At 46.9% G+C, this 12,050-nt stretch overlaps 1 protein-coding gene across 1 annotated transcript in view; it reads right to left on the bottom strand.

Annotated features, from left to right (window-relative positions):
- Positions 1-4,533: 4,533 nt before the first annotated feature.
- The window catches only part of LOC311597834 (uncharacterized protein), a 60,933-nt gene continuing 53,416 nt past the window's right edge, over positions 4,534-12,050 (bottom strand). The window contains exons 18-19 of the mRNA XM_084782307.1: positions 8,232-8,901; positions 4,534-5,929 (exon numbers count right to left, since the gene is read on the bottom strand). The gene's annotated coding sequence lies outside the window, so the exon portion shown is untranslated. The remainder of the gene's footprint in view (positions 5,930-8,231; positions 8,902-12,050) is intronic.

The raw sequence follows: 12,050 nt of genomic DNA, 5'->3' as shown, positions 1-12,050 counted from the left end.
ATGTTCCCGCTCAGGGCGACCTTCCCATGCACACAGGGCCAGAAGACCAGAGAAATGAACTTTCAAACAACAGTATTTGTGGAAAAGAGGATGTGGCTCTGCTTGGTCCTAGGCATGGAAGGCACACAGGGATGCTTCACAAGGCTTGGAAAAAAGACAGGCAGGAAGTTGGCTGAGAGCAAAGAGAAAGGCTGTAAATTGTGATGCTGACACAGTGGGAGGCCCTGGTACCAATAGCCATATGCAGTGAGTTATTTGGGGCTAAGGCTAAGAAGCAGGAAAGCTCAGATGGAGAAGACAGACTGGCTGAAGGCCCAGGAAGAAGCCTATACGAGACACAGAAGGTACAAGTGTGGGACCTGGACAAGGGCTAGCTTCCCTGAGCAGAAGCCCCGCCCCCCTCCGCCTGTGCTTAATCAGCTTAAAGTCAACTTCCCTGGGAGCTAGAAGAGGGGTTTACTTCCCTGAGATCCAAGCAAAAGGTCACCTTATCAGATTAGGGCCAGCTTCTCCTTCCCCAGTTGTGTGGGAGACCCGCAGTGTAACAGCTACAGCAGATAAAATGTCTAGATAAGAGTCCCCCTGCAACATGACTCAAGCTCCTCCGGCCTGTACCTTATCAGTTAAGGCCAACTTCCCCTAAGCCCCTTACCCAATTATGTGACCCCAAGGCTTGGAAAACCCCCGCTTGCAGTTTCTGCTTTTATAAACCTTGTATCCCAAGGCGCCAAGGCTGCCCACCTTTCTCAGCTTCTGGGGAACTAGCTCCATCAATAAAAAAAAGACCCTGGGTACATTGCATCTGGCTAGTCTCTGTAGTCTGCGAAGATTTCATGACTTGGGCATTTCATAGGCACATCCAGGAAAGACTTTACAAAGTTTTCATGAGAACAAACCTGCCTGATGCTCAGAGAGTCAAGAGGGTGAGGGGAGCCATAATGCCCTAGGACACCCAACCCTTGCCCAGTTTAAGATCTTAGGACCACTCAGCCCTCCCTTTATGTCTGGTCCCGCGGAACATGTCAAATCAGGGTACACCCGAGAGAAGGAGTGAGAATTGCAGAGACACGCAGAGATGAAGGCCAGGACCCGGCTATCGATCGATCGAGGCCTCTGTTTTAATTCAAGGGAGCGCAGTCTGTATATCAAAGTTACAGCGAGTCTCTTGTTAGGGTCCCCTCCCCTAGCTTCTCAGGCAGGCTGAGAAGAAGTCACTCCCCAGAAAATCTCTCCTTTATCTCTCAGTGGTAGGGGCAGCAAAGCTCCTTGGGCATCTTAAGCAACACAAAGGGTTCTCCCAGGAGAAGGCAAAGTTCAAAGATCAGCAGAAGGTGTGGCTTCTGCCAGAGCACAGAAATACGGCTCCCTTCGTCCATTCACACAGCCCACACACTTGTCATTTCATAAAAGTCTCTATTAGCTGCAGGGCTGCCACCTGCTTCCCCAGCTGGTGGAAAACACAACCAGAATGGTCCAGGACCAGCGGGTCATGTGCATTCACCGTGTATGAGGTGCAGCCGTGTAGGGCGCATTTCCTCCAACAGGGTGGTGGGCAAGCTTATGCAGAGATTGGTACCTAGCGGTTGCTGGCTGGCTTATAAAGAACTGCTTTGAAGCCTGGCGGTGGTGGTGGCAGTGCGCGCCTTTAATCCCAGCACTCCGTGGGGAGCTGAGGGGGGTGGGGCAGAGGCAGGCGGATGGCTGTGAGTTCGAGGCCAGTCTGGTCTACAAAGTGAGACCAGGACAGTCAAGGCTACACAGAGATATCCCCGGCTCCTCTAGAAAGAACTGCTTTGTATCAGGTGAATGGGCACTCACACTACAGGTGTATGCGGAACAGGTGCGTTGTTCTGTGCACAGGAACCACTGCAGCAGGGACAGCAGCTTGCCAAGTAGTGCCACATGGTGGCAGTCTTGATGTACTTACTACCTGGCACAGCCCAACTGTCTCAAGCTATGCTGCGGCTTCTCAGTTGACAGTGAGCCGCAGAGAGCATCACAGAGGGATGTGTACAGTTTGGTACCTGCATCTCCCAGTAGTTCTCAACACAGGATAATCCATCACAGACACTGAGGGCTGGCTAGGCCAGAGCAGAGTGAGAACAGCACGTGATGCTCTGAAACGCTCGGGCCACCTCCAGGATTCTGGGGGGAAAGAACAAGGAACTCCTTGGTTTTTCTTTTTTGCCTTCCTGTGGAAGAGGTGATGATCCAACATGGACCTCTACTGGGAAAACCAAATCTGGAAATTGGTCAAGAGACAGCGGTGAGGTTTTGACCAAGTTTCTGTCACAATGTTTGATATTCCCTGGAAGGATCAAGGTGACCACCTGAGGTGCCTTCTTCCCTGCTCCGGCCACGTGTGGGGGAAGTTTCTTCACTTTTGACCTTTTTTTCTGCATCTGTTCTCGTGCTGGGAATAACACTTAGGATAATGAACATCCCCCTCCTGATGCAGTTCTCCTGCTCCTACAGCTGGTCACCAGCAGCCTTCATAGCTGCGCCCCAAGGAGCAACTGAGGTGACATGCTAAGTCTCAAATGAGTGTCTTCCTAGGACTGCTTCAGTGGTCAGGTCTGGCCTCTCAGCATTAGGGTCAAGCACATGTGAGCAGCTTTGTGGGGGAGTCAAGTAGGGCCGTGATTCATGGGGGAATGAGGTACTCATGGGTAAATGAAGAGCTATTAATAAAACACTCAGTTTAGAGAATGGAGAAACACAGCAGAGGCTTAGTTCAGGTCCTGTGGACAATGAGACCAGAGACAAAAAGTCAGGGGCAAGGTAGTAGGTAAAAAAGGTCCTACAATCTCTGTGGATGGCCAGGCAGGGAACTCACTGCCAAACTGGCTCAGGGATTCAGGAGGAAGACAGGGGAGACTCTGGGTAAGACGTAATCCGAGAAAGGGTGATTAAAGGAGATGGTCTTGGGGCTAGGCAGGCCACACAGGACAGATTCAGCGCATGGGCAAAGAGAGAGCGTGGGCCAGGTCACCACACTCTGTGATGAGCAGAGGCTGTGACGTTACTGCAGAGGCTCCTGGGAAGACAACTGGAGGAAAGAATGCTTAGCTTACACACTAGGGCCTACAGAACTGAAGAAACAGTTCATAGCGCTCTTGAGTGGAACCCGCGGGAGATCCACAGATGTCAGGAGACAAACTCGTCTCAGGCAGCCACGGCAATGGGATAGAAAGTGGGGTTTGGACATGTGTGAGTCTGTGGCACCAGAGTTCATCGGAGAGGTGATACCTACCATAGTTGTAGAGAGGGCATGAAAGCCCATCCTTTGCCTCTTATGTACTGTAGCAAGAATCTTTTTGAACAACAGGCCAAAACTACACCAACAAAACAAAAAAACTATATCCCTCCTCACTAGGTCCGAGGCTTCCAGATAAACAGGCCTAACCTCTCTAGCCTGGTATTCTTCAAGTCACTCAAAGGTGGAGAGCTCAGGTTGGGAATGAGGTAAAAGTCATTAATTTGTGTCCTCACCTCCCAGGACATGGCAGCTGCTGCACTGATCGCAGACAAGGGTCACTCTGTCTCTTCCCAAGGTGTGTCCAGCATAACAGCTGCTGCTGAGTAACCAGCAAGGGTGGCTGCTCTAGACCGTCCTCCTCTCTGGGGAGAGGACAGCAGGGGAAGAGCCGACAACAGATCAGAAATGGAGCATGATTCCTTCCAAATGATGAGACCCTTAAGGCAAACGAAGCTGTCCATCTTTGAATGGGTCAGCACGGAATTAAATGATGGGATGACTGATTTCTGACCCTCCTACTGAGAAGATTGCAGCCAGGAGAGTTGAACTACCTTCTTGATAGATGCCAAAACAAATTTAACCAGCACTGGTCGGCATATACAGGTTATATATCCACCAGGAACATACATGGTTTTATCTTGAAATTTCATCATCATTGTCATCATCATTTTATGGCACACATTAATGTATAGGTCCACCTATCATGTACACTTATATGCACCTCAGATAACACCTTTATAGACTTGATTCTCCTACAGTCTTTCCATGCATTCCAGAAATCTAACAGACAGCTCTTCTAAGCAACTCATTTATCAGCTGAGTCATCTCTTGCTCCATACCTAGATGGCCTTTAATATATTTATTCAATTTATATATGTGAGTGACTATCATGCTAGCATGTATGTGCAACACATGCATGTCTGGTACTTGAGGCCTGTTGGATCTCCTGCAACTGCAGTTAAATATAGTTGTGAGGGACCAAATGGGTCCTTGGACCCTAGCACGGCTCCTATGGGAAGGTAGCAAGTGCTTTTAACTGCTCTTCCATGGCTCTAGCTCAAGCTTATGAGATCTGAACCTATACAATACACAGAAAGTTTTAAAGAAAGAGATTTAATGCCATGGACAGGAAGAGCTGACACTGATGATTTTTCTTTTGATATGTATTTTCTTTTGATAGGTACTACATGAGTGGAAGACACTGATACTGTTATTTGTCATTGTAGGTATGTGTGTATATATATATATATTTTTTTTTTTCACAAAATCTCCTCCACATATCATCTCTATCTACTTCTGGTGTTTCTTTATTAGATCCTCCCTTATGTTCATGTGAAACGAATGTCCAGGTTCAGGCATCCACCTCATATTAATGTCCATATAAGAATGCTCTTTCGCCTGCTGGCCACTGAGGGTCTGTACCTCAGCTCCACATGATTTCCACAGAGGTGAGGCATCAAGTATGTCCTGTAGCAATACTCTTGGTACTATTCCAGTTGGACACACCACTCAGCCTCAGAAATGACTGGACACACGTATCTCACTCCCAATGTCAATAACAGACCACGGCATTTCTGATGGGCTTCGGGGGCGGGTTTCAGGGATGACCCAGAGCTCACAGAGGATGAACGCCCTGAATGCTGAGCATCAACACTGTGATGGTCAGCATGGTTTCCCTCTATGGCTTGACAGCATCTGTACTATGATGGAAACCTGACATCCCAGCTGCAGTAACCCACCCAGCACAAACAAAGGGCACACAATTGTGCTGTTCCTCAGTGGCTTAATCAATAGAAGGCGTGTGGGATAACAATCTCAGGAGCTGATTGGCGGAAGGTCCTGCCACAAGATCACAGCTTACTAATCTTGACATTCTAATCAACTCCGTGGCTTCAAATTCTCAAGCCACTGGCTGTTCTTCTATGATGTATGTCTGCTTCTCCAGAAACACGTCCAGCAGAGTCAGGTAAAGGGTTTTCAATGATATGTTAGCCTGCCTGCACACTCAGTGTCTGCTTTTAAAGTCAGGTCAGCATGAGTCTCCAACTGTTCTGAAACATGGTCCCCAGGTCCTGTCTAAAAGATATTTGCCCCAGGACACTGTGTAGATCAAAGCCAGGTATCAAATTGTCTAGTATCAAAAAGCAGATCATCTTTCAATATTAATGCCTCACAAATATGAGTTCCTCTCCATGTAGCCATTGGCTGAGTCTTCGGACATGAAACCAGGCTCTTCTTTGCCTGAGCAGTCCACCTGGTCTTCTCTGGGTATATAGAGGGACCAGGACCAAGTGTTTATGAAAGCCTGATTTTTTCCCCATAATATACTTTCCACTCATTTGTATGCCATTAGACATAGAAAATAATGTATTCTTCATCCACTTTTCATTCTTTGATATGTGTGCATCTTGTGTGGCTTCCAGGAAGATTCTCAGTTTCATTTGGTGTGATATCACTAGAGGTAACACATGTACAATGACTGAACTACTTATTAATAAAAGAGTAGAGTCTGGGCTGGAGAGATGCTCAGAGGTTAAGAGCACTGGCTGCTCTTCCAGAAGTCCTGAGTTCAATTCCTAGCAACCACATGGTGGCTCACAACCATCTATAATGAGATCTGGTGCCCTCTTCTGGTGTATATTCAGGCAAAACACTGTGTACTTAATAAATCTGAAAGAAAGAAAGAAAAAGTATAGCCATGAGGATGAGGAGGCAGTTTCTATTGAGACACACTATCTTCTTCAGTGCAAGGATGATAAAATGCATCACATGAGAAAATGAGTCCTCGTATTTCTACTGAAAATCCATTACATAGCATTAGAAGTCAATTTATACAACGCCCTAAGCAACATAGCTTATGTCCTGGCTTTGGAAGAGAATAACCTCATGCACTCATGTAGTGGAACTGGTTGAGAGTCCCAGAGTTTGGAACCTTTAGATGATGGCAGCTCCTTGCAGCAAGCGAGTACTGCAGGCAGACTAAAGGCTTAAGAGTGGAGCCCCAGTTCTGTCTGCTCTCTGCTTCCTGAGTGTGGCTGCAATGTGACCAGCCTGCTCCCTGGACCTCTGACCACTCCTCCTCTGCCCTCTGCCAAGTCTTCCCTTCTAGGAGGAAACGAAAGCCTTGAAGCCCAATTTCAAAATGGGTGCTGTCTGCCTCAAGTTGTCTCTTGTTGGGCCTTCGTTCATCATTATTCCAGATGGACTGCGGAGTCCTTGTCATCTACTCTCCCACTTCCCCTACCTCTCTAGGAGGAGGAGGCGTCCACCTCCTCCTACGCTCTGTCCCAGGGGTCTCAATAGGAATGCCATCGCCTACTGATGACCTCACTCTTTTCTTGTTTTGGACGCTCCTCATGCGGGCCGCATGACCCTGCGAGATCTCCTCTCACTGTTTCTCACACTCACACAGCTATTCCATGTCTGGATGAAGCCAGGAGAGAGAGAAGCTCACACACATATTGGTGTCTACAGAAGGTGCAGAACCTCAGTTTTCCTCTGCTACATAGCATTCAGGGAGAATGCTAAATGAACATTTAAATGCATTTTTTAAAGTCTTTGGTGGTTGTTCTGCATACGACGTAGGTGTTTTAGGATTTTTATTGCTGTGAAAAGACACCATGACCATGGCAACTCTTTTTTTTTTTTTTTAAAGAGCAGCCAATGCTCTTTCTTTTTCTTTCTTTTTTTTTTTTAAAGATTTATTTATTGTGTTTACAGTATTCTGCCTGCATGTGTGCCTGTAGGCCAGAAGAGGGCACCAGATCTCATTACAGGTGGTTGTGAGCCACCATGTGGTTGCTGAGAACTGAACTCAGAACCTCTGGAAGAGCAGACAGTGCTTTTAACCTCTGAGCCATCTTTCTAGCCTGACCGTGGCAACACTTACAAAGAAAAAAATTGAGCAGGCTTATGGATTCAGAGGTTTAGTCCATTGGAAGCCTCCCAAAGGGACCCAGAGACATTTCTGCTGGTCAAGCTAAGTGCCAGAAACTATGGCTTGAGTACATCATCTGTGGGACCACTATGACACTGCCCAAGGGCTTGTGTCCAGACTTTGGAAGGACCAGAAATAAAGAGGTAATGGTTGTAGGTCTTCCTGTTCATAGGTACTTTGGTGGGCACACAGCTGCTCATGGGTGAAAGGTGAAGAATCTGTGGGCAGAGTGGGCAGAGTGTCAAGAAATAGGGACGAGTTGTGTTGTTTTTGCTTGTTTGATTTTGTTTTAATACAGGTTCTCACTACATAGCCCTGGCTGGCTGGCTTGGAATTCCCTGTGATGAGGATCAGACTGGACGTGAACTCGCGGAGATCTACATTTTCTGCCTCCCAAGTTCTGTAACCTACAGTGTGTGCCACCATGCCTAGCTTGGAAAGAATTTTTACTCAAAAATTTGTCATAGTCTCGGGTTGTGACTGGCACATACAATATAGAAGTTCCTCCATCTTGTATTCTTGCTGAGGCCATTTCAAGTTTAACTAGAATTTGACCTTTTTGGCTTTTAAATTTTATTTTTATTTTTAATTTTAGATTTTTTTTCATGTGCATTGGGGTTTAGCCTGTATGTCTGTCTGTGTGAGGGTGTTGGCTCTTGGAGTTTACAGGCAGTTGTAAACTGCTGGAGGTACAGACAATTGTGAGCTGCCATCAGCTGTTGGGAATTGAACCCGGATACTCTGGAAATATAGTCGATGCTCTTAACCAGCCCCAGAATTTGACCTTTTTGATGGAGAATAGCATGGAAAATTACTAATGTCTAATTTAGGACCCAATATCAAGATGCCCCAGCTAGCTTAAAATGGCTTGCTTTAAACTGCCTGCTCCTTCAGAAACCCCAGCAGCCAATCACTTATCTTGGCATCAGTTAAACTGCCTGCTCCTTCAGAACCCTCAGCAGCCAATCACTTATCTTGGCTTCAGTTAAACTGCCTGCTCCTTCAGAATTCCCACCAATCAATCACTTATCTTACCTTTAGTTGAACTGCCTGCTTTCGGAAGCCCCTCTGTTGCTGCTGAGCAAGATGCTAGCATGTACTTTTTTGTCTTCAAAAACATCATTCTCTGGACATCCAGGACTTATATTTGGTCCTGATGCCTGAGTGTCGTCCTAGCTAGGTGCAATAAAGACTTGTAATTGGCTATATACTGTTGTCTGGGTGGTCACTGATGGGGGGACTTTGTGTAGCAGGTGTTCCACGGAGGGGCCAAGGTGACCACCCCATGCTTCACTGCTGTCCCAGTTTGAGAAGACTTCTTGGATGGCTCGGTTCTTCCTCTTTGTCTTGTGCTAGGGATGTTTCTTTCTTGGCACTAAGCTCTTTCCTCTAAGTGCTGCTTGCCTGATTGAACAGTCGGTTGCCAGCAGCCCTTCATATCTGCACTCGGGTAAAAGGACTGAGTAGATGACAGAGTAAATCCTACGTCAATGTCGTTGTGAGAATTCCTCCAAGAAATGCTGGGTTTTGTCCTCTCACCATTGGGCTTGCATCTGTGTGAGGAAGCCAAGTAGGGCAGTGATTCGTGGGAAAGCAGGCAACAGCAGGAAGTTCAGGGAGACTCTGGGTAAGAGATAATTAAAGTATGTGCCAGAGTGGTGGGTCCTCTGTAGGCTGTGCAGGATATGTGGTAAAGCAGGAGCACCTAGGACATACAGAGCATGAACAGAGAGAGAATGTGAGTCAGACACTCATTTTTGCCAAGAAGACAATTGAGGGGACAGTGCCTCAGAACTGAGACAGCATCGAGGCAATCAAGAGTGGTCCACATGCTGGGGGTGGGGGGCTGTTTGGGGGATGTGGGTGGCAGGGTGGGATTGGGGGGGACCCAGAGGGAGTGGAGTTGCAATAGGGATGCAAAATGAACAAATAAATTAAGAAAATCAAGTTCTTTGCTGTATAAGTGGCCAAGAGAAATGGTTGGCGAAGTTAACTGTGGCATATCAACCTTCACTGAAATAAAAGGTATAAAAGCAAAAAAAAAAAAATGTGTTGCACACTTTAATACCAGAAAACTTAGAGGAAAGACATTGGTCATGGGCAGACACAAGATGATGGGGGGGGGGGGGGGGAGACAGGGAAGGAGAGTAAAATTTGCATGTAAGGTAAACAAAAGCCAGGAGACGTCCCAAGAGTCGGTATACAAATGTTAAGGGGGATTCACTCTGTGAATTTGGGTAGACGTTGGAGTGGGTGGACTTGTAAGCACAACGGATGCATTTTGAGTACTCAAACAAGAATATTTTAGACATGGGAGAAAGCTGGACCAAAAGCCCATAAACTTCACCACTAACTGAGTCTAAAGACCTCAGATGGACAGGTAGTCCTCTGACCTCCCTTGCCTGGTACCCTGCAAGACTCTCAAAGGTGAGAAGAACAGTCTGGAAATGAGGTGACACCTCCCAGGCCTCTGTAGCTGACAGAGACTTGTCTTAACCTATGTGCGTCCTAAAGTGGGGACGGCAGGGTAGAGAGGAACATGGTAGCGCTTGAGCCTTGAAGAATCAGAAGGAGGCCTGTTCATTTCACAGTGATGGGCCTGCACTTTAAGACCCATCTTTCTAGATTTGGACCAGTACCCACGAGAGCGTTGTATCCTGCCAAGTCAGTACCCCAATGCCAAAACAAAGATTTTTTTTTTTTTTGGACACAATTCACAAGCCTGAAGGTTATGGGATGCCAGAAGCAGGAGAGGGAGCAGGTGCTCTGGCCAAGATCAGTGGTGAATGGCAGAGCCCTCCAGCAGGCACAGCAAAACCCACGGACAGCACTGCTTACCCTTAGGCATTGAAAAGAGGCACGCACACCTCCATGGATCTCACCACCTTCTCTGCTCCCTCAGCCTCTGAAGCTGTAGGGTGGCCTCGCTGCTCTTGGGCCCTCCCAGTGAATCCCTTCTCCTCCTGCTGCCTCTAGGATAGTCATATCCTGAGCTCCAATAACTGCTATAGTTGGAAAAAGAATAGAGATTGCTTCTCTCATTCCTGCCTGTAAGCGATACGGGGCCAACAGATTTTTCTCTAGCTCGTGTTTCTATCCTGTCTCATCAATATCGGCAAACAAAAATTCACCTGTCTTATATTTCTCATATTGTTTTTAGTGTACACTATTTTGTTTCCACATTTTGAGGAGTTGGGGGAATTTTTGAGGGTTCGGATATGCCCCTACCCCACTCTTGTTCTGAGCTGGCACCCCCATCCCTCCCCCAGCTCCAAGCCCTCCTGGGTGGAATTGTAGTCCTTAAATTTAGTTTCAAATTTCTTCTTTCTAAAGTTTGTACTTTACACGGATTAGGATAGTGATCAGGTGCAAGGGGCTCACACCTCTCCATTTTGAGGGCTTTGATGTAGGGGAACATAGCCTCACCATGAAGAGCTTTAAGGTCCTCTTTCTGCCATTTGGAAGGCTTCGATCTCAGTATCAAGCCTGGGTAATAATGCTCCTTAGGAAAGACTTTTCCCTATGAAATTTCATATAGTGAAGTAAATGGTCATCTCAGCATATACAGCTACTAGACATAGTGGACTTGTTAGAGCTTTGGCCGCTTTGATCAGTTCAGACGCCATATTGAATATAGCTTTAAGAAATATATCAAGATCATGTGACAAGATCCTGGGCATGACACCCAGGACCAGCTTTGGGGAGGCAGATCAATTTTACTCATGGTGAATGAGGGTTACATAGAACTTTGGAAAGGTAGGGATACCCAGGGTGGGTATAGATCATTGGCTTGAAGGAATAAGTAAGACACGTCAATTCTTCATTGATGTGGAGAGGCATTTCAGGAAGCACAGGTGCTTGCTCGGTGGGTTCTTATCGGGACAAAGGGACTTGAAACTGTAAATTCCCTAAAAACTGAGACATTCCTTGAGTAAGGAGTGTGGGGATCTGTGCTCCTCAGGCGGAGAAGAGTGAACCCAGCTGAGAGAGGGAGATCTCTGTTTGGGGCAGAGCTCAAGGGTTTTCCAGCTCTTGAGCTGGTAAGCTGCAGCTTTAGCAGCAAGGAATCCCTACAGGAGGCGTGGAACCTTGATACAGAGTTGCACACATGGCATTAAGCCACCTTGCGGCTTGCTGAGTTGCAGCTTGTTGCAGCTTTCTCGTTGCATAATACACCAGCAGAGGGCGGGTTTTGCAATCAAATTCCTCAGTGTTGCTGTGTCTTTAACTCCACAGCTGACCCAGGGCACAAACTCGCCTCTCTGGTTCAATGGACCAGTCCTGTCTTCATGGATAAGAGGAAGAAAGATTTTCCTCTGTTTTATACAGTGCTGGAACTAGCGCCAAGAGACAAATAACAGGCAATGAGAGCCCACCCCCCCCCCCACCCCCCAGCATTTTAGCAGAAGCATCCTTTGATGTGCAAAGCCCAGTCATGGCTGCCTTGATGACAATATCCAGAGCCAGCAGTGCGATAGCCTCTGGATGAGCAGCTACTAATTCCAAAGCAGAGGCTCAGGAGGCCAGTCTCTCATAAGGTGAAGATCCAGGCTGCATTTCAATTGGTCAGAGCAGCTCTAGGAGTGCCCTTCAATATAGCGGCACATCTTTTCACACACTGACACATTCAGTCACTGTACTGTTCTGTTGATGAGGTGTGGTTTGTTTGTTTGTTTGTTCGTTCGTTCGTTCGTTTTTTAAAGTTGGGCCTTTAGAGTTTTATGTGTCCTTTCTATAGTTTTTTGTTTGTTTGTTTTTGGCACAAGAGAAATGTGTCTTTATTATCCTCTGAGGTTGAGCAAGAGGGGCATGGGAGGAATGAGTGTCAAGTCCTTCTCATATATTTGTGTATGT

Source organism: Acomys minous (assembly GCF_964271855.1).
Source record: "Acomys minous genome assembly, chromosome: 5".
NCBI classification, from domain to species: Eukaryota; Metazoa; Chordata; class Mammalia; order Rodentia; family Muridae; genus Acomys; species Acomys minous.
This window is presented reverse-complemented; position numbering and strand designations above follow the sequence as displayed.